The sequence below is a fragment of the Acomys minous genome, assembly GCF_964271855.1.
Source record: "Acomys minous genome assembly, chromosome: 13".
Lineage (NCBI taxonomy): Eukaryota > Metazoa > Chordata > Mammalia > Rodentia > Muridae > Acomys > Acomys minous.
The window spans coordinates 98,407,918-98,430,326 of NC_140495.1; positions in this window are offsets into that span (position 1 = coordinate 98,407,918).

Genomic DNA, 22,409 nt, shown 5'->3' on the forward strand with positions numbered 1-22,409 from the left:
ATTTGCTAGCGTTCTCGGCATGCAGCTCTTCCACCCAGTTGCACCCAATTTCACCGATCAGCAGTTCTGGCTTAGCTTCACCCCCACATATTCAATAATTCACTTGGCAGGTGCAGAGAGGCACATCCACAAAGGAACCGCAGCATCCCAGAGCACCAGGCAACTACTCGCTGTTTGCTCTCTTGGACTCAACACTGAACTTAGATGTGAAGAGGCTCACCCGTCCAGGATATTTTGGCAGCAGAGATATTTATTAATGTTTTCTGAAAAGATGAGTTCGATTTTTATCTTTTCCTCCCCAAATGTGGTTTCCATCAGCAGATACTTCTGAAATGTCAATAGGATGTTCATATGTGACCTGTCACTAGGCTGTGGAGTTGGGCTGGTCAGAGACACAGATTAACTTAGAAACCCAGCAAGCTTTCCCTCACAGAAGTGTCTGCCTCATGTTATAACCATACTTATGGATGTGATCATGCAGAACCTTGAAAAGTACTTCAAATGACTTAAATTTATAGAAAAGTTCCAAATATAGGACAGAGGCTTCCTTCTGGCCTCCAGCCCATGTTTCCTCAGGCGGGCAGCCTATGTAGCTGTGGAAGTGATATGGGCACAGGGTGATGAATCAGTGCAGTGGTGTAGGGACAGTACTCAAAACTGTCACAAATACAGACTTTATTTGCACCTACACTTTCCCATGACGTTCCTTCTTTTGTTACAATACAAGATCCCATCATGCACCTGGGCACCATATTTCATCAGTTCATGTGAGTTTTCCCCAACCCCTTGGGCTGGGGAGGTGGCTCAGTCCATAAAGTGCCTACCACGTAAGCGTAAGGACTTGTATTTGGATCTCTAGAAGCCACGTAAAAAGCCAGGGGTGGCGGTGTATGCTTGTAACTCCAGCACTGGGGTGGGAGACGGAGACAAGAGCATCCCTGGGGCTTATTGGTCAACCAGAAAGCCAGAGTAATTGATGAGTTTCAGGTTCAGTGAGAGACTCTGTCTCAAAAAATATAGGTGGAGAACAAAGAGGCTCGCTGGACCCAGGGGGGCCTGAACAAACTGATGCACCAACCAAGGACATTGCAAGCAGAGAACATAGACCCTCTGTTCAGATGTAGCCGGTGGGCAGCTCATTCTCCATGTGAGGAGGGTGGGGGGTAGAGATCAGGGGACTGCCTCTGACATGAACTCTGGTACCCTCGATTTGGTCACTGCCCCTTGGCGGAGAGGCCCTGTGGGAACATAGAAGAAGGGGATGCAGGCAATCCACATGAGACCTGGTAGGCTGTGGTCAGATGGTGGGGGAAGAGGACCCCACCTGTCAGAGGTCTAGGGGAGGGTAATAGGGTGGAAGAGTAAGGGAGGGAGGGAACAGGAAGGTAAGATTGAGGGGATTACAATGAGAATGTAATGTCAATACATTATAATAAAAACATTACAGCCAAAAAAAATATAGGTGGAGAGAGACAACATCAACTTCTGGCCTTTACATACGTGCACACACATGTGCACACATACCCAAATACACACATGCATGCACCCCACAACCACACACACACACACACACACACACACACACACACACACACACACACACACACGTACTATATTCATAGATCTGAATACTTTCAGAATGAGAAAGCCTAAGTTCCAGTCAGGGGTCTGTGACTAATTTGCGGGATAAATGAGCACCTTATTAACCCTTGTCATTCCTTCTCTATAACCTGGACATACAAATCCCACCTCATCTGCATCGAGGGCGCTGTCATACTATCCTCACATGGTACTGTGGGGATGGAGCAAGGGAGTTCCTGTGGTAAAGCTTAAAGCGTGTGATCTTTGCTCCCTGCAGTTAGTTCTGAGCTGTTAAGCTGCCCCATGTAAGCGTCTACTTACTCAGTATTTGTTCCATTCCTGCATGGTTATGGGTCACTCTTTTAAAGTAATTATTTTCTGGAACAGACCATAGGCACATGGTGCAGAACAGTCCATCGGCACCGAAGAAGGCTTAGTGTTGTTGCCATCCCCGTTCGCCTGTCCTTGGTCCCCCTTACCCTACCATGAAGCTGCCATCTTTTGTCCTTTCTTAGACAAATAAAGTTCAGTTGTCTAAATACCCTGCCCTTCTGGACCTTTTGGCAATGTAGCAACTGCGAAAGGAAGCCTGTTACCTGGATGGCAAGTGTAGGCTTACTTCACTCGTGTTGTGAATAATGACAATATGAGCTGCATGTCACAGCACGATTGTGCTTGTTACACAGCAATTGTCACAGCCATTCTGTTGATTTCTCTTTGGTGATGCCCAGGCCTTGAGCATGTTAGGCCAGTGCTGTGTATTTGAGCGATACCCCCAACTCTCTCTCTCTCTCTCTCTCTCTCTCTCTCTCTCTCTCTTCCTTCCTTCCTTTCCTCCCTCCCTCCCTTCCTCCTTCCCTCCCTCCCCCTCCTTCTGTTTTGAGCTAGGCTCTCATGTGGCCTGCTTTTTCACTCCTCTAGCCAAATCTGGATGAGAACTCCTGCTCATCGTGCCTCAGCCCCTTGAGAGTCAGGAAGACAGGTGTGAGTCACCATGCTTGGTCCTTTATGTTTTAAATCTCTTCCTGTCTCTCTCATCTCACGGCATCCTTGTGGAGTAGCTACTATTAGCATTTCCCACTTTACAGATTAAAACACTGAAGGCCAGAGAAGCCCCAGGTGATCCAAGCAACATAGAAGTGGAACAGAGATAAGATCAGAACTCATTAACTTTGGCACCCGGACATGTTTGTTTCCGGGTTTGGATTCCTTCAATTCTTTCTTTCTTCCCTCCCTCCCTCCCTCCCTCTCTCCCTCCCTCCCTCCCTTCCTCCCTTCCCTTTTCTGTTGGTTTTTCAAGACAGGTTTTTTTCTGTGTGTATCCCTGGCTGTCTTGGAACTCGCTTTGTAGACCAGGCTGGCTTCAAACTCATAGGGATCTGCCTATCTTTGTCTCTCAAGTGCTAGGGTTAAAGGTGTGTGGCACCACAACTTTCTGTGCATCTTGAGATGTCACCATCATTGTCAGGACCCCGCACAGGTTCCATCTCACCTACCCTGGGCATCTCTACCATTTGCCTTGTCCAGAATCATACTCCTCACAACCTTCTCTGTTGCCGAGACGGCCTTATTAGCTCTTCACCTGCTAAGAATCCAGTGAAAGCAGTGCTTCCTTGCCTCTAGGTGTCAGCTTGTCTCACTGGAATGACCAGCTGTCTTTCCTTGCTATGAGCTCAACATATGGACTCATGGACAGCAGCCCCTGTTGGACAGTTGTTGCAGAGTCCACTTATTGATAGGCCTGACTAATCAAAGTCAAGGTGTCATCTCCTTAATAATAAAAAATGTTAGAAAAAGGAACTCTAAAGCATTTTCCTGCATTGAGAAGGGGAATTTTTAGTGTAAGTGTCCCTTTTCTGTGACTTAGAGTAGATCATATGTAGTGGCATACAAATTATGCGTTGATACAGAATCAGAGAAGATGAAAAGGGCGTTGCACATCCTGATTCCAGCCCCTGGGGGGTCCAGAGTTTGAATGACAGTGGCATCCCTTGTCAGATGCTGCCAAACCCCAGAGCTTTTGCTCAGCCAGGAGCGGGTCCACCATTGGGTGTGCTGGTTTGGCCTCCCCAGAAAGGGCCTGGCTCAAAGAACGGGTGCACTTTATAGTTTGCAGAAAGCAAGCTTGCCCTCACGGAGCTATCTGCAGGATTCGTAACAAGCCTCCTCCCCACAGAGAGTTGTTCAAATATTGCCTCCTTTCAGAGGTGCCGCAGCAGGGCTTGGCAATAATCTTCCCCGCTGAGATTTTGGCGATGGATATTAGCACCACTTGGCACAGTTCAGAGAGCGGTTGGAAGAGCAGATTGCATTGGTCTGGTGAAGGATTTTCTTTCCAACCAGTCTAGAGTGCCATGCTCCATAGAGCTGGGTCCCGTCCGTCCCTTTTCCATGACAACCTTTGATACCCTAGGAAGCAGGCCCCGTGGCTTTATCTCTTTATTCTCAGTGCCAACCGGATTTCCTGGCACAGAGTCGGCACTGAGGTAATGTTTGTTTGGAAAAAAAAAATATGCAGACGTAGGTTTCCCATGGAGGAGGCTTGAGACATCAGATTTTCCTAAGCTCAATGGATTTGGCCAAAGAACTGGGCAGATTTCCTGGGTTTAGAGCAAGATAAAATGTAAAATGGGAGTTTCTGGCTCAGAAAGCTCCTTAAGAACTTCCAGGAGCCTACATCATTTGAGATAATAACATGGCGTCCTGCTGGCGGCAGTTGGAGGTGTCTTGGAGCATCTGCTGTCCATGGTCAGTCCTCAGAAGTGGGATTCCAAGTAAATAAGCCGAACACATGCTACTTTCATCCCCTAGCTGTCTTCTCTTTGATCTCCGGTGCTTGTTGGGGAAACCGAGACAGTGTGGCAACTTCTGAGAAATGTCTTGTTTACTCAAGGAGAGCCTTAGATATTCAGGAGCTGGGAGAAATTTCAGATAGTAAGTTCTGGGAAAGCCCTTAAATGTGTAGAGGGCTAGAGGTGGGCTAAGCCATAGGCTCGGTGAGGTATTGAGGTACAATTGTAGATACAGTTTCTGTGTTCTCCAGGCTACTGGTCTCAGTAGTACTGAAGTGCACTCTCATTCCTTCACAGAGGAGACTCTGGCTGCTGTTGAGGAGACACAGAAGTCAGGTGCCTGTCCTCACTGAGACAGTTCTGAAGGACTGTCTCTGTTCTGGAGCTTTCCGAAGAATCTTGTTTCTCTGGCACTAGTGCACTTCCGGCCAGTGCTGCCTCTGCATGGTTTCACTCCCCTCTGTCAGCAGTGTTTACTCTTTAAAGCAGTGTTCTCAGCTTGTGGGTTGAGACCCTGGAGGGTGGGGTCAAACCACCCTTTCACAGCGGTCACATATCAGATATCCTGCACAACAGACATTTACATCATGACTTATAACAGTAGCAAAATTACAATTATCGAGTAGCAATAAAAATAACTTTATGGTCGGGGGCCATCTCAACATGAGGAACTGTATCAGAGGGTCACAGCGTTAGGAAGGTTGAGAAGCACTGATCTAGAGCAATTACTAATAGATCTCCAGCTGGGGGAATCTTAGAGCCTGTGTTCAGGAGAACAGAGAGTGTTCTCTGAAAGTCACTCATCAGATCTTGTCCTCAGGAAACAATCTCACAACTTCTCCCGCCCAAAACACAGTCATCCAGGCTCTTCCCACAGACACCCACAGCTTAACCATGGCAATAACTCTTAAAACAGGACCAAAAATAAATTTCCTTGCATGAAGTTTCCAAGAATTGAGTGATGGCTTTTGTTTCCCGGTGCCTCTGAAACACCTGGCACAGAAGGGCTCTTGCAGTGAGCCTGGTTCCATGTTTGGTGCCATGACGTGTCCTGCAGTTTCACACATCTGGAACAGTGAGCGGCTTCTGCTGCTGTGTCTGCCTTTCCTCTCTGGTCCACTGGTGTGCACATGTCTGTGGCTACTCAAGGTTCTGTAGTCTTACTTTTCTACTTACCTGGTATGGATGCATTAGGCTGTTGTGTTTATGAGGGAGAGTCCTTGTCATCTTCTTCTTCTTGCTTCCTGGCTACCATGCTGGGCCATAGATCACTAACCATGTGAGTAGGGAAGGGGAGATGTGAATATCTGCTGGATGTAGGGCTCTCATATGGGATAACAAAAGGAACTCAAACAGGGAACACTCCTTGAGTGTCTATCTTACTTTAGGTCAAGTCTATCCTTACATGATTCATATCATGCAGCTGTTGACTTGTCCCTCTCTCCGTTCCTCTAAACCACTCGTTATTCATAAGTGTTATGTCCAAATTCTGAGAGGGCCCCCAAACAGACCACCCAAGAGTGAGTCCAAATGCAATCTCAAGAAGTTCGGACTACATCTCGTATGCACTGACACAGCAGATGCAGGGAAGTGGCCCCGAGTGTCAATTGAGAGGGTTTTTAAAATAAGTTCTAGACAAAGAAATGGGTTTTATAGTATATGATTGAATGGCATTTGGGCAGAAAAGCTGCAAGCAGGGAGTTACAAGCCTTGGCGTTTTGTGGTTGGGTAATAGGTGTGGGGACAAGTTGGCCTATAGAAAAGATTGGTTGAAGCAGTCATGGGGGCGTTAGGAACTTTGGCCTGGCTTCTCCTAATTGGTTGTTGCTATGTGCCAGACCACATTCTGGTCAGCTCAAACAGCAGAGAATATATTTGGACTTTCCCAAGGTGAGCTGATTGTGTTGCTAGGGAATATTTTTCTGTTTAGACTAGTTTGTGGTTTTCCTGGAATCTGGGTTCAGCCCTTGGCCAGGTTTAACACAAAGTGGAGTTTCTTTTTCAAAATGGAGTTTGTCTGGTTCTTACAATAAGTAACACAGTTAGTAAAATGTCCATTCTTGTTTTATAGCACAAGTGTTGAATTTGATTTAACACCGAGGCTTTTCTTTCCTCCAATCTGGCTCGATGGTTAGCAGACATAAAAGTGGCTCCTTCTTCTTCCCTTCATCCATCTTATTTCAGCCATAGTTTCTGATGAGTGGCTTGGTCAGGGGAAGGGAAGGGAGAAGAACTGTTTTCACCAGCTTTAAATTTTCCTCAGCTGGGCTTCTTCTGTGTGACTCAGACAAGCATATCTAGTTGTTCGGAGATAATTTGCACTTGGCCCCTCCTATCATCTTGCCCTCAGAGGCTGGGCTACCTTACCTGCAGCTCCTTTGAGTACATGGTCTGTTAGTAAGTTGTTGCTAAGCCTTCCTGTAGTCAGCCACTGGTACCTTTAGCTTCACCATGATGAGAGTGCTTTATCTCCTACCTTCCAATGGTACTGTTAGGCTAGAGTCTAAGGCCCGTTGCCTCTCCTGGACAGTCTTGGTCTCTTTCTCAATCAACTTCTCCTCTTCTTTTTTAAAATATAATTTATTTTTAGATTATGTTCCTTGGTGGTTTACCTACTGGAATTATAGACAGGTGTGAGCTATCATGTGAATGCTGGGAATTGAACCCTGGGTGATCCGGAAGAGCAGCCAGTGCTCTTAACTACTGAGCTATTTCTCCAGGCCCCCTTCAACTTCTCTCTAAGGAGACATCCTTCTACCTCACATATCCTGACTCTAATCATGCCCCCTCCTCTCTTTTGAGTCATCTGTCGTCAGCTCCTGGCAAGTACAGATGTCTGGCTTTGCTTCCTTCGCTAACTGATGCAACCTGGTACCCAGGCTCCCCCATGTGCTCTCTGAGTGGTCTTCGTGGAGCTTTCCACCCAAGGCTTGAGTGAGCAAGGGTGTTAGCTCTTTACTTGGAATATCTTGGGATTCTCCGAGAATCAAGTTTGACAGGTAAGAAATGTTTAGGGAAAGTACAGGGTCACATTTTTAAAAAACATTTTGGGGGGTCTGTATTGAACTTGTTGACACTTTCACACGTGCATTCTGATTGCTGTAACCTCTCCCTTTCTCTGCTCTCCCTCCGTTACATCCCCTTCTGCCCCATAAGTCATGTTCCCCTTCTTTTTTGAGACCTACTGACTTTAACTAGGATCATTTGTGTGATGGAGGGTTTGACACCATACAACGGAGCCTTGTGGGCTCCTCGGTGGGACCATGATTAAAGACAGTGACTACCCCTCCCCACAATCCATCTGTAGCCAATACTTCATCAGGGATGGGTAGAGATGATGCCCCTCCCCTACACTTCATGATTGATTATTTAGGTCCCCTGAAGACAGTCACAGCTGCTATGAGGCCATGGCTGCATTGGCTGTGCCATGCCCAGAAGCCAGCATTTCCCAGCTTTTCTCCCTATCTTTCAGCTCCCACGATTTCCTCATCCTCTCTTCTCAGAGACCCCCTGATCGTAAAGGGGTGCTATAGGGCTGTGGGGGTGAGAACTCACCCACCACTTGTTTGTAGCATCTGAGCAGCCGTGTGGTCTCTGCAAGGAGCCCTGATTGAGGCCGGGAGTAGAATTTATCTGTGGGAATGGGCGTTCAGATAACATGTAGGCACCATGACAATACTGTCAGCTAAGTGACAGTATAAAGTTCACTCCTTGGGTCTCCTTGACTATGGGCTTTTGGTAGGGTTGGTTCACAGATTTCTATCACATCATAAAAATCTGTCCTTCATTCTCTGTCTTTCATTTCCCTGAACACCAAACTTGTTTTCTGTCTCCTCCCCTCTTGTCAGTTCTATGTGGTAGCTTCTCTTTAAAATGTGACATCTATTGCCTTCAAGCATCAACCAAAACCAAGAGAGGAGAAGCCTATTTTAATAGTTTTTCTGCATGATAAAGGCCGACCTCAGATTTGGCATGCATTAACCCTTCTAAATATAGAAAATTTACAGATCAGGAAACAAAGCCGAAGGAAGTTAAGTTTGCCAGATGCACTCAGCCAGCGAGTGGCAGAGCCAAAATTTACACCCAGGCAATTTGGATGTGGATCGCGTGCCATTAAGTACTGACTGCTCTGTCACCCCTTGCAAATGAGTGTGCACCCTTGAGCAATTTACGGTCTGGACGGGGAGAGAGAAGCTAATTAAGTAACTTCAAGGTGAAATAAGAAGACAGATATATCAAGAAAATTCAAGATTGAGTCAAAAGACAGAAAAAAAAAACCACTATGTGAGATTTGGGGATGTTTTCGTGGAAGAGACACTTTTTGGAGATTGGATAGAAAGTTTGGTGACTCATGCTTTCCTATAGCCTCAGCACTCCAGAGGCTGAGGCAGGGGAATTGACAGTTTGAGGCTAGCTTGGGCTACATAATGAGACTCTGTCTCAAAAAACAAACTAAACCAAAGAGGGATAGAACAGTAGGCTAAGATCCATGGCCATGGCAGGCAGATGGCGGCCTGTGGGAGCTGTGGAGTCTGGGGACCCAGCTTGATGGATGAGGGGTGGTTAGGGAAGGCGTGGGTGACAGAAATGGGGAGGTGACAGCTTTACTGTGACCTCGAATGTCAGGGCACTTATTTCATCTGACTTGGAGGGTCACGGGGACGCAGTGATGTGTTAGGGTTCAGAGGACACACAGTTGGTACTGTAGATATAGGGACAGGACTGGGTTGCCACCAAAACAAGTGGGGTTCCAAGAGAGGAAAACTGGAACCTGTGTGTGACCAGGACACTGAGCCACTGGGATGGATGGTGGCCCACTCCCCCCTTAACAATTTGGTAAGACCTGTGGAATTGAGTTTTCCTTTTGTGTGAACCTGAACTTTAAAGAGTCTTTATGCTCTTAGTAGAGCATACAACACATACTATATAATTTAATATAAAATAAACAAGTAGTTTGCAATGGGGTCTCCCATTACATAGGCTGGTCTTGAACCCAGAGCTTTTGCCATCTCCCCTCCCCATCCTCCTGAGTCACTGGGATGATTGGCAGGTGCCATTACACCTCAGTGCAGCTTTTTTTTTTTTTTTTTTTTTTTTTTTTTATCACATAGCTTATTTGGTCAAGCTTCCTTCGTCCATCGGCTTCTTTGGAACAGGCGTTTTCTGAGTCAAGATTTAACCTGAAAATTTAGTTTAAAAATTGTGACTAGTGCAAAAATTTAGCAGATAGAGTGAGTGCTGTGCTGTTGGAGAAACAAGGAGGGGTGAGAGAGAGAGAGTAGGATAGCTGCTACAAAAACACAGAGTGGGCCAGTGAACCTGTCCATTGGGTCTTTCAGGAGTTAATGCTTCTTAGAAGGAGGTTTTTTATTTTTTTATCATTTTTTATTTTTTATTTTTTATTTTTTTAAAAATCTGGTCTGAAGTTGCTAGAACTGCCTTGGCTTTGTGGAGGACCTCTTCTCGGGTGGACGGAGAGGAGAGGATGTCTAATCACCTGGAAATAAGTTTAGTACCCGCTAAGTGTCCCGGGTAAGCACCTTGCATGCACTCCTTCCCAGCCTTTTGGAAACCCAGCCGTGGTGTGCTCAGATGCTGGAGAGTTAAAGGTGCCTGGGAGGTGAGCCCTTGTAAGTCTGGGGAATTGAGGCTGACCCAGAGTATGGTCTAGACCAGCGTTTCTCAACCTCCGCAGTGCTGCACTGCAACCCTTGATACAGCTCCTCATGTGGTGACCCCCAACCATGATATTATTTAGTTGTCACTTTATATCTGTAGTTTTGCTACTTTCATGACTTGTAGCATAAATATCTGATATGCAGGATATCTGATATTTGATCCCCCCTCCCAGTAAAGAAGTTTTTAGACTCCCTAAGGGGGTCGAGACCCACAGGTTGAGAACCACTGGACTAGGCTGATTTTTGCAGGGTGAGCCTTCACAGGATTCATGTATCTTTACGAGTGCTGTGCTAAGGTTGTTGAGGATAACATCCTTGAAGCCCCGTGCTCTTGCTCCATGAGCTGATGGAGGAGATGCCTCAACTGCCATTCCCTCTTCCCAGGTGACTCTGGTGTTCGTCAATTGACATAGGCAGCATCAGATTTCTAAGATTTACTAGTTTGGCTTCCCTCCTTACATGGCAACACAGTCCTTAGCTGAAACCAGCCTACGCACTTGGAAATTGTTCTTGCCTTCTTTTCCACTTCTACCTTCTATCATTCCCCCATTGAGTCTACCAGCTCTTTCCACAAACAAATACATCTCACCTCTGGTGCCCTGTCCTGTGCAGAGCTCTTCCCAGCTCCCGTCTGCTGTGTGCACAGTTTCCCACACGCCCAGAGGGGATTTCGGGGTATTCTACTTTTCTATCCTAAACAGCCAATTTGCCTCAGTTCACCACGCAGGCAGATGCTCTGATCATCTAATTGCGCACTTTGCTCAAGGGAAAGAACACCTGGATAGGTTTTCAGCGGAACTGAATGGAATTCAGTGTTTTGGAGACTGTCATTTCCACTTCCACACAGTAGGTGGCACTCTGGGTCCACGGCTAAGTGCTGTCCTTTCAGGCTGAAACTTTTTGGGAGAAAGCTGGATTCTAAAATGGTTTGAGATGATCAGATTCTGCTTATAACACTTCAAATGTGTATGTTTTGGGGGAACAAATTATAGCTTGGAAAAATAAATTGGAAAGATTTCTGGATTTTCTAATAAAAAGCCAGCGCAACATTTCTATTGTTTGAGAATGGAGAATCAGTCTGGTGGCACAAGCCTGCCATCTCAGCTACAGGAGGCAGAGTCGAGAGAAAGGGGAGACACTCAGAGCTCACCTGTTCTACAGAGCCAGTTGAAGACCAGCTTGAGCAACTCAGTGAGACTCCTGTCTCAAAACACAAAGTGAAAAGGGGGCTTGGGGACACATCGTTCATCAGTAGGGTCCTTGACTAGCACACAGAAGGTCTAGGGTCATTCCTAGTAACAAAACAAAACAAAACAAAACAAAACAACAACAACAAAACAAAGACCAACCAACCAACCACCACCACCAACAACAAAGTAAACAAAATAATAATAGATAAAAAATGTTGACTTGTGGATGAGGTGGCGTTCCTGAGTGTACACTGAGGGGCATTTGGGCTAAGGTTTTGACATTTGGGGAAAAGGGTCTTGAATCAGAAGGGTTCGCCTATAGCCAGCTCAGGGTCATCCCGCTGCTGCTGCTCCGGGTTGTCCTTTCTCACCATAATCTTTGTTGCTGAAGGGAGGCTAATCCTCAGGCTCAGGAGACCAAACTGTGTTTTTTGTTTGTTTTTGTTTTTTGTTTTTTGGAGCAGAGGAAAAAAAGATATCGCAGTGGGCCACAAAGAGTCCTGTACATGAACTCACCACCTACTGTGTCTCCCCACTCTCCTTTTCTTTCTCCTTAAAAATTCACTGTACCCCAAGACCCCCCAGGCAGAGACTTGAGATGGAGGCTTGCCTCTCTTTTCTTTAGACCTGGCTTGGGGATAAATTTGTATCATTCTACCTGCTTGTTTCTCTTGGGCTTCTGATCGAATGGTGAGCAAGACCAATGATGCTAATACTTTTATTCATATTCTTGTGAAGTCAAATTTCTAGAAAAGCCACACCTTCATGTTAAAGATTTGGTAAAGCTGATTGAATGATTAGAACATCATGGTTATAGAAAGTTGGAATACTGCATGCAGCTCTAGAGCCAAATTATCTTGGACTAGCATCAGAATGTGGCCCAAGGATGGAGTCATTCAAGGGGAAATTCTGGGTGCTTGTGGGAAAAAACTCCAAGAAAACAAGAGTCTTACGACCTCAGTTTCTTTAAAACATGAAGTTGTTCTTGGAATGTGTTTGCATGTCTCTTGCAGGCACAGCAGATCAGAGAGAGCTCACTATAGATTGCTCATGACAACTGGCTGTTGTTTATATGCTTCTATGGAAAACCATGTTTGTGCCACGTGCAGCTTGTCCTTGTGATCGATACAGCTTGAATTCATGAGAGCTTTACTTGGGTTATTCTTCTTAACCCTTGGAGTATAAACTGATGCTCTGAATAAAGTTGGCTATTGCACGAGACTTTAGTCCGACTCATTTTTAGGTTTCATTCTCTGCCTCAGGAGCTAAGCAGGCTAGCATCAGTTCTCTCATTAGCGAGTCAGTTGCCATTTCTCTGTCTAACCCTCTTCAACTATGAAGAAAAAAAAAGTCTTTGGAAACGATTAATAGACTTGTTTTCCACCAGCCCATCTTCTGCCAACCCCAAAGCTAAGCCCATGTCATCAGATATCGCGTGAGGCTCATGGCAGCATCTTCTCTGTTTTCTTATTTTTCACTTTCCTGATATTTCTTCCAGTATATGTGAAAAAATATCTTGATTTAGGGTTCTCTTTTATTCAATAAGTGTAAAAGCTTCATGAAACGGCTTCCATGTTAGAACATTCTATTCAGGTCAACCCCGGTCAATGCTCCTGGGCCACGATCACTCCTACTTGACTCAAAAATAAGCAGTCTTTGAGTTTTAAAAAAAGATGAAAGTTTTTTTTTGTGTTAATGATGATCATATGTACAGGTTGTATCATTCTTCCTCTGGAGGCTGAGGACTAGCGCTCATTAAATAGAAACTGAGGTCCTAGAGACTCCAGGTGTGTGGGTGGCCACAGCTGGGGAAGAAGAACTTACCTTCAAGTTCACAGTGGTTATTTGAGTTTAATCCCTGAGGGTTTATGGATGAGGGAGGGGGAAGAGAGGGTGGTGGAGGGGAAATTAAGAGAAGGGGAGAGATAGGAGAGAGGAGAGAGAAGGGAGAAGGAGACGGAGCCTGAGAGAGTTATAGAGGAAAGAGAAGAAAGGGGATGTTGTGGTGGCAAGAGTAAAGAGTTGAAAGCGAGAGATAGAGCTGCCCCCCCCCCCCCCCCCCGCCTGGTTACCTCTAAGGGTCAGCCAGCATTTAGAACATTCCTCTGACCTTTTCTGCTAACCATCTATCCCTAGAGAATGAATCTGCAGATCTGGCGGCCACCCTAAAAGTTCCATGAGGCTCCAACAAGAAGCCTGTGTCCTGCTCAGGACTATACTGCCCCCCCCTCAAGTCAATACTGGGTTCACCTGTCACATGGGTACATCAGGCTCTGGTGACCTCCACGTGACTTTTCCTGTTGACTCACTTTCGGTAGAGAAGGTGAGACTCTTCTATCTCCAGGGCAGTCAGGACAGAGGCAGCTATGCCTGGCCACATTTCCTTGAGTTTCTTCTGTATCCTGGCCACATTTCCTTGAGTTTCTTCTGTATCCTATAGAAGGTAGAAGGCTCAGTGCTGGCCAACAACGCCTGGGACGCTTGTTGAAATTGCATTGGGTTATAGCTCCCTGCTAAGCCCATGATATTGTCACTGCTGGACACACAGATCATTTTTCAGGCTCTTGTTCTGGTAGGTAAAATAATTTAAACATAAATGTAGACACTGTTGTAGTGGAGCGTTGCCTCCAGGCCTTATGTGACCACTAGCAAGCATGAAGCAGAGAAGACTTTGACCTGGTTGTCATGGCTACAAATAAGCATACCAATATTGAGAGAGCAAACTTTGTGGTAATAGTGGCAGCACTGCTAATGCTCCCTGCTAAGGAGGAATTGGGGAGGTCAGTGGACCTTCACCTGAGAGTGGCCATTAATGGGTCCTACCACTGCTGCACATGGACTTTTTTTGTAATTGAAAATATTTTTTTATATAATATATTCTGATCACAGTTTCCCATCCCCAACTTCTCTCATATCCTCCCCATCTCCGTATCCTTCCAACTCCATGGCTTCTTTCTCTCTTTAGGAAACAAACCAGCAACAGCAAACAAACAACCAAACAAGCCACAATTACAACAGAACAAAAACAAAGAAAAAGCACAATAAACACACACACACACACACACACACACACACACACACACACACACACACCACACATATCATACAAAACTCATAAGAACACAAAGATTAGAAGCCACAATATACAAACAAAAGATCAGTAAGATTAAGAATGGCCAAACAGCAATACAAAAATACCATCGGTTTTGTGTTAGCCATCTACTGCTGGCCATAGACCTACCCTTAAGTGTGGTTTATATACCCATTGAGACTCCATTGTAGAAAACTAACTTTTCTTTTGCAAGCAGTTGTCAACTAGAGATAGCCTCTTGATTAGGAATGGAAGTTTGTGTCCATTTCCTCTTCCAGCACTGGGACCCCACTGAGCAGGCCCTGTGCGCTTGGCTGTAGTCTCTCCAAATTCATATTGCCTGTGGTCCTGATGGGGGCGGGGAGGGCACAAAAGCATAGAGGAGGTAAAAGCTTAACTGAAGGCAGGGGTCTATGATGCAGATTCCATGACATCATTACCCACAATGGGGCGGGACTTTGCAGTCCTGCAGCTGTTCTAGTTCCCAGAAGTAACCTCTGGCCTGTGCTCCTGTGTGCAAGCCCAATAGTCTCATTGATTTGGGTGGAATCTTTCCTTTGGTCTGTTTGTCTGTGCCCCATCTGGGGGTGATTGGCTATTTGTTCATGTCTCCCCGGGGAAAGTTCTACAACAGCAGGGAACTGAAGGGTGGTTTGTTGGTGTTGAAGACAGAAAACGACAGGGAAGGTGGGCTGGAAAGAGGGAAGGAAAGTTGTGCTCAAGGGGTTAGGATTCAAGGGAGCAAGGAGACTCAGCAGTGAGAATTGGCTGACAACTGCAGGTATGGGGCTGCAGAGAGAGTTCGAGTGCTTTGAGCCATGGGGCAGGCAGGCGTAGGGCTTGCTTTGCAGAAGGGAGACGAGAGCTAGTCTTTCTGAATCAGAAAATGGACATGTCCTAGCTCTGGAGGCCCATGATCAGTTGTATCCAGGGAAGGTTTTGGAGTAGGTAAGTATATATTTTACCGAGAAGGCTATCACCTCTCCTAGTCTCTTAGCTTGTCCTCAGGAGTGTCATGTTTCTTTTCATTTCTGTAGGTTGATGCGAGTCTGCAGGTTGTGTTGAAAGAATCTTCTCCCTGGCTGAGGGTGTCAACATCTACCCTCATAAGGTCCCAATGACAAGCCAAAGTATAATTCCACCAAAGCTCCCCCCGGGGAGCCAGTGAGGTTACTGAGTTTAATTGGCCAGTATGGGTGAAGGGTTAAGGCCAGTAGCACTAGTGACCCCAGAGCAGCCACACTGGACAGACTGTACCCAGCATGGATGATGGCCTCCCTTAAACAGCAGATGGAACCCATTCTCCTAGACTTCCCCAGCCTAAAGACTCCTTTCCTCAAGATTCCAAAGGCCACAAGCAATTAGAAAAAATTGCATAGAGCCAGCTGGTTGTGGTGCCTGAGTACTCAGCCTGGAACCCATGGCTCTCCTAGCCTGCTCCTTCTATGAGGGAGCATCAACAGTCAAAGAGTCCAGCCCTGATGGTCTTCAGTGGGTATCTGTTGCTGGCCCTATGAAGATGGCAGCCGGATGACAACCTTGTCTTCCACAAAAGCTGTTGAGTAAAAACAAGCCTCCTTCCAGCTGTTTCACAGAGCCCACAAGGGATTACGTGTGCCCTGCTGTCTTTCAAAGTGGCTTTCTTGGAACCAGGTGTCTCAGAAGCTGGGGAGTAACTTTGTGGGTTGTCCTGAAACACAGGCAGATAACTTCTAGGTGCAGGAATGAGAGGTCCACGCTGAACTTCAGTACAGGAAAGAGCTATGAAGTTTCCTGAAAGTGACTTTACTTTAGATGTCTTTGTGTGGACACTGTAGTTGCCACCTTCTTCTTTTCTTTTTCTTTTTCTTTCTTTCTTTCTTTTTTTTTTTGCCAGAGAAAGTGGCAGGTTTAAAAATACTTATGTCTATATTCTTCTGATTTATCATTTCCATTCCTTGAACTTAATCTCTCCTACTTAAAAGAAATCACTCTATTGTAATGAACTCACAGAAAGGCACTCACACACTTGCCAGTCTCAAACTCTACATCTCACTGAGCTATACAGTTAGAGCAGCCATTCTGACACTACCACAAAAAAGGAAAAATAAAATAGGATGCAGTTGAAACTAGTAACAACTTAGCTTTATATCCTCTTTCATGGCTCTCATGAGGAGAAGTGCATGCAAGAGGACGCGGGAGCCATCTCGCTTTCTATTGCAAGCTCAAATAACTGATACAATGTCCTTATTCTGCTTTGATTTGGAATGATCAAACAAATGTGTCTGGAATAAGAGTCTTCATGGCTCACACTGTTTGCACAGAAGACACCCCAGCAGCCCCTTTCACAGTGTTGCTGGGGCTGTCCTTTGTTAGTGCTTGGCTTTCAGGCCCAGTAGGTCTCCGGCATCCGTCTCTAAGCTTCCCCTTACACCGTGGCACTCTTAAAATGTCTGCTCTGTGGAACGGAAGCTCAGCCATTATTTCTTCTTGTAGTAGTTGAAGGCAATCTTATAGTTAACATAAATAAGACTTCTTTTTGGCATTACTTTTCTCCTGAAAATTAGTATGAGGAGGAAATGATGTCATAACCTCATGTGTAGAACGTATCTTTACCAACAGATAAAGCACAGCACATACAGCTCTGCCTTGCCTCTAACCCACAAAGCAGACTCACGGATTGTAAGGTTGACAGGAAGGAAAGACAACAAGGAAACCAGCCACTCAATGACAGTACAGCATAGATGATGATGATGATGATGATGATGATGATGATGATGATGATTGTTATTATTTGTTCTAGAGAAGATTCTGAAGAGGGAGGTCTCTGGAGTGAGAATCTCCTAACAGGTTGGGATGGTTTTCTAGGGCAGAAAATGAGTGGGTGTGAAGGGATTGAGATGTTTTCCAATTGGTTCATGGTTGACCATTGCTAAGCTAACCAGGGAGTTTGAGTCGAAGAATGCAAGGTGATGAGCATTGTTCCTGGTCAGCCATTACTGGAGAGCAGTGGGACAGCGAAGGCAAGAATCTAGACGAATGAATTACTATAGTTTAGGAAACCAAAGTACTTCAGTTTCTGAACTGTCACAGTTCAACCAAAATGGAGTATCTTCACAAAATGGCATGGCTGTGGTTAACAGATATTTAGTCTTTAGACATTGGTACAACTGGCTTGGCCTCATGGAGCTGACCTCTGTGGGATGGTACCTTCTACTCTTGCAGTTCAGAGATCTGGTTCCTTTGAATAGGTTGCCCAAGACCGGCTGGCATATAGAGAAGCCCTATCAGCCACTAGTCCCTCTAGTCAACATTTATATGCCAGTACCCAAAACTCTATTCTAGACCCTTGGATTTCACTAGTGAGCAAAGTAGGAAAATCTTGACCTACAAGGAGATTATATTCTACTAACAAAAGTAGAAGTCCAAGTAGCATCACTAGGTCAATGACTGTGTGATGGCAGAATCAAATGAAGGTGGGACAAAGGGAAGAGGGCAGGAAGCATCATCTATGTTAAAGCCACAACATCCCTCACAAGGTGACATTTACACAGAAATCTGATTGAAGTGGGAACATGTTTTAGCTATGTTTCTTCCACCTGATCCTTCTTTTCTAGAGCATTTGACGTAGACAAGAGGTCATTCTTCCTACCATTAAATCCACCCGGTTTTGCTTACTGTGGAAATTCTGCTTTTTGCAGTGATGTCCCATCCAAAAGTCAGCACCACTCACTGGTTCTCTTTCTACTTTCTTGGGTTGGAAGCTGACGCTGGCTGGGAAGCCACTCATATAAGCACAGTTTAATGGCACCATTGACGATGGCGATCCACAGTGTGGAGAATGAGCTTAAGCTCTTCTGCAAGTTAGCCCATTGTGAGCAGTAAGAGGTCCTCACAGCATCCCTGCTGCTCCTCATCATCCTTGAAGCATCTATATGGCAGCCAGTTGAGATCATTGAGAAACAGTGACTGTCAAGGAAGAGCGACCCATTGGCATGCCTGCCTGGTGCCTGCCGCTTGTCCCAGGGCGAGGGTGGTGGTGCCATCCTAACTTTTACTGAGTGTACCCAAAGCAGAGCTGTTCAGGGCTGTTAGTCCCAGGGCTGATGATCCCATGCCTGAATATCTTTACAGGCTCCCTGCTGCCTCTTGGCAAGCAAACTGACAGCGACCAGCTGCTGCCTCTTGGCTCTTCTGATTTTCCCTTCGAATGTGTGCACTGTGCCTTCCTTATGTGACTGCTTCACTCCATATTTTGGGTTATTTTATATTGTGTCAGCTTTTCAAAATTCAGAGGGTTTATAAAAAATGTGCTTGTGTATGTATGCGTGTGCTTGGATGCACATGTGTGTGCATGTGTGTTCCTGTGTTTGTTCATGTGTTCATGGTACATATGTGCATGTGTGCACATTCATTTAGTGGCTGGAGGATGACTTTAAGTGTCACACTCAACTAATGCCATCTACCACTTTTAAGACTGTCATTCATTGGCCAAGAGCTCACCAATCAGGCTGTCCTAGCTGTCCAATGAGTCCGAGGCAGCCTCCTTCCCCCCATCTTCACCTTCTCACTGCTAGGGTTACAAATGTGCAATTTGATGTGGGTTCTAGGATCAAACTCAGGTACTTTTGCTCTCAAGACAAGCACTTTACCCATTGAAGCATTGTCTTGCCCCTAGCTAGAAACTTTGAAAATAAGAGTTTTCAACACTTGTGTCTTAGACAAGTAAGTCAGTCTAGCTAGACAAGTTAAGTTTCACTGCAGAGAGTGAAAACATGAGACAGAGAGTGTAGGAGTGATTCAACTGTAGCTGTGAACTTCGTGTCATAAAGTCTCTTTATGTTTGGTACAGCTGAGAACTGAAGTGGGCCAAGGACATGACATGGTCCCTCGAATCCAGACCCAACCCCAGCAGTATGGATGCACTTAGGTGAGCTCTACCACTGTAGGTGAACTTAAGAACAAGAATAGATCATGACTAAGCCATTGTGACTCAAGCCTGTGGGTCTAAAATACAAACTGTTAACCAGAAGCAGGACATCATGAACCAAGAACAGCAGAGACAAAACAAGGGAGCAAAGTGGGGGAAGGTTTTCTGGAGTCTGTGCCGTGGAGAATGTTGGGAGATCACTAAGCTCAAGACAAAATGGAGCTCTTGGGGTCCAGCTGTGGCCCCCTTCATTGTTTGTTGGGATTATGATTCGGTGGCCAGTCTGGCGTGTGTGTGTGTGTGTGTGTGTGTGTGTGTGTGTGTGTGTGTGTGACTGTTCTTTAAGCTTGAATTTTCTTTTCTCTCATCAACCATTTTCACCTAATGCAGCCTGTACTCTCGCTCCACACCAACACTTTATTTCTCTATATTGCCCCTTGGCTCTATTTTTTAAATACAAATATCTCCTAGGAACTGCCTTGCCCAGTAGTTAAGCATTATATTAACATTAAAAATATTAAATTAACCTTCATTTCTAGAATGTATCACCCCCTGGACCCCACAGTTTGGGCATTAGTTCTTCGTAATGTCAATCCCCTAAGTCTGGATATGTTCTTTTAAAAGACATTTATTTTTAAGTCCCTTCCGAATGTTCTATAATCACTGTTTTTGTGTGTGGATTTTCATATTTATTGCACAGTTTGACTCTCTTCCCATTTTCTTGTTAATTTTGTGTGTGGGCTCATCTTCCGGGGGGATTTTTTTCCTTTGATAGTGTGGTAGGAGAAGTGTCTACACTAAGGTCTCCACTTGGGTTTTCCTTCCTACGAGTGTGTAGAGAAAAGATGGTGATAATCTGGGGATGCACTTGTGCTTTGTCTTCTCAGGGTTGGCTTCTCACCCAAACCTTAGGAAGAGGTACCGTACGCTTCATATTTTGAGCAGTAGCTGATGGTTTTAGAGACTTGTTTGTGCAATAGTTTGTTTCTGGCTTCGGGGTTTCTGCAGGAAGCAGAGTCTAGCTCTCCTTCAATGTTTCAAAACCAACCCCTAGGTAAAAATCAAATAAAAACAAATGACAAAATGGTCGTCCTCAGGTTGTAGGTAAAGTCCTGACTGGTCCTTAGAGCATGTTATTGGCTGATAAAGCATCAAAGACTGACTATTGAGCTGTGTTTTTATTTCACTATTATTTCTGTCACTCCCCTCTTTCCTTAGAGCTTGCATGGATAGTTATTTAAGTTAGTCATTAAAAGCTAATTGATGGCTTTCAGTATGGATTTTTACCCATTTTCATCCCCGTTCTCCATTTCTATCCCTCTCACCTCCTCCTTCTGAGGCAACCTTTCTTCCCAATAAGCATCCCTCCTACATTTATGTCTTTGTGTACATAACTCCCTGACTTTAGTTAGGGTTTTTGCATGAGGATGGGTGGGCAGCTTTATCCTGGAGCATAGGCTGTTGAGTGGCTAAAGGACTAACCCAGCAACTACTAGCAGTCTCTGTCTCTGTCTCTGTCTCTCTCTGTCTCTCTCTGTCTCTCTCTGTCTCTCTCTCTCTCTCTGTCTCTCTCTCTCTCTCTCCCTCTCATCCTCCGTGTGTGTGTGTGTGTGTGTGTGTGTGTGTGTGTGTGTGTGTGTGAGATAGAGAGATGAAACCTTTTTCCTTCCATGAAGAAAGGTTTTGCAAGTAATGACAGCTATATTAAGTTTATGATTGAGTGGACATTTATTTGTTTTCAAACAAAATAGTGACTTATACTTTATTTCAACATGTCTTTTATTTTTGGCAAGGGAATGTATTTGCTGGGTGAAGTATACTATCCTGACTGGAAGTTTTGTATTTTTTTTATAGAAGGTATTGGAAAATAATCCAATACTGCATGATTTACCAACACAAAACTGCAGGTACAAAATGAGTTGGCTGACTGGCAATATATCACTGTGGTTTCATATGTCCCTCAGATAAAGTAGAGTTTACAATTAGTAACTAGTGGCAGTCACATAGTTCATGCTTTAGATGTTTAATTGTACAGCTAATTTTCTATAATATAGAGGCTCAGAGTGCCATTTTACTTGAGTATATTTATCAATACGATTAGTTTATTTTGGGTCACTTAAAACCCATAATAGATCAGATATCACTTATTATTTTTCTTCCATTGCTTTTTTTTATAGGTTGCAAATCTCAAATTTCAACTAAATTTTAGCAGAATAACATTTACTGCTATTTTATCACCGAGGGAAAAGTCATATAACATAAAATTAACCCCTTTTCCTATTAAGAAATTTTTTTGTAATTATGTGTGAATATGTGTGTGTGCACATGAGCACACACGTGTGTATGTAGGCCAGAGATCCACATTTCTGCCTTCCACTATTTTCCTCTACCTTGTATTTTGAGACAGGATCTCTCTCTCACTCAACCTGGAGCTCACCAATTCAATTAGACTGTCTAGGAATCCCTTACTAACTTATTTTTATGAGTCATTAGGACACCTTCTGTGGTAGTTTGAGTAGAAATGGCCCTCATAGGCTCATGTGTTTGAATGCTTGGCCATAGGGAGTGGCACTATTAGGAGTGTGGCCTTGTTGAAAATAAGTATGGTTTTGTTGGATGAGGTGTGTTACTAGGGCGTGGGCTTTGAGGTCTCAGAAGCTGAAGCCATGCCCAGTGTGGCATTCTGTTCCTGCTGCCTATGAATCCAGACGTAGAACTCTCAGCTTCTTCTCTGACACCGTGGCTGCCTGCGTGCCACCATGCTTTCCACCACGATGACAATAAATTAAACCTCTGAAACTGTAAGCCAGCCCCAATTAAATGTGTTCCTTTATAAGTGTTGCTGTGGTCATGCTGTCTCTTCACAGCAATAGGACCCTAATGAAGACACCTTCAGAGATGTGCTATCTGCAGGTGTCAAGAGGGGAGCGCAGAAAAATCTCATTTCAGGGCATGGCAGCACATTAATGCTCGAGTCCCTCTGCTACTAGAGGTCAACTCTGGGAGGAAGAGACTGACTCTGAAGGGCAATGACCAACAGACACTCTCAAGTGAGGCTGAGAACACCAGTGATATAATGTTTTTGTTATTAGTAGAACTGTCTGGGATATTAGTGAACCAACTTGATTGTGGGTTGTCTTGTGGAAAGAGCAAGCCCATTCCACCCAG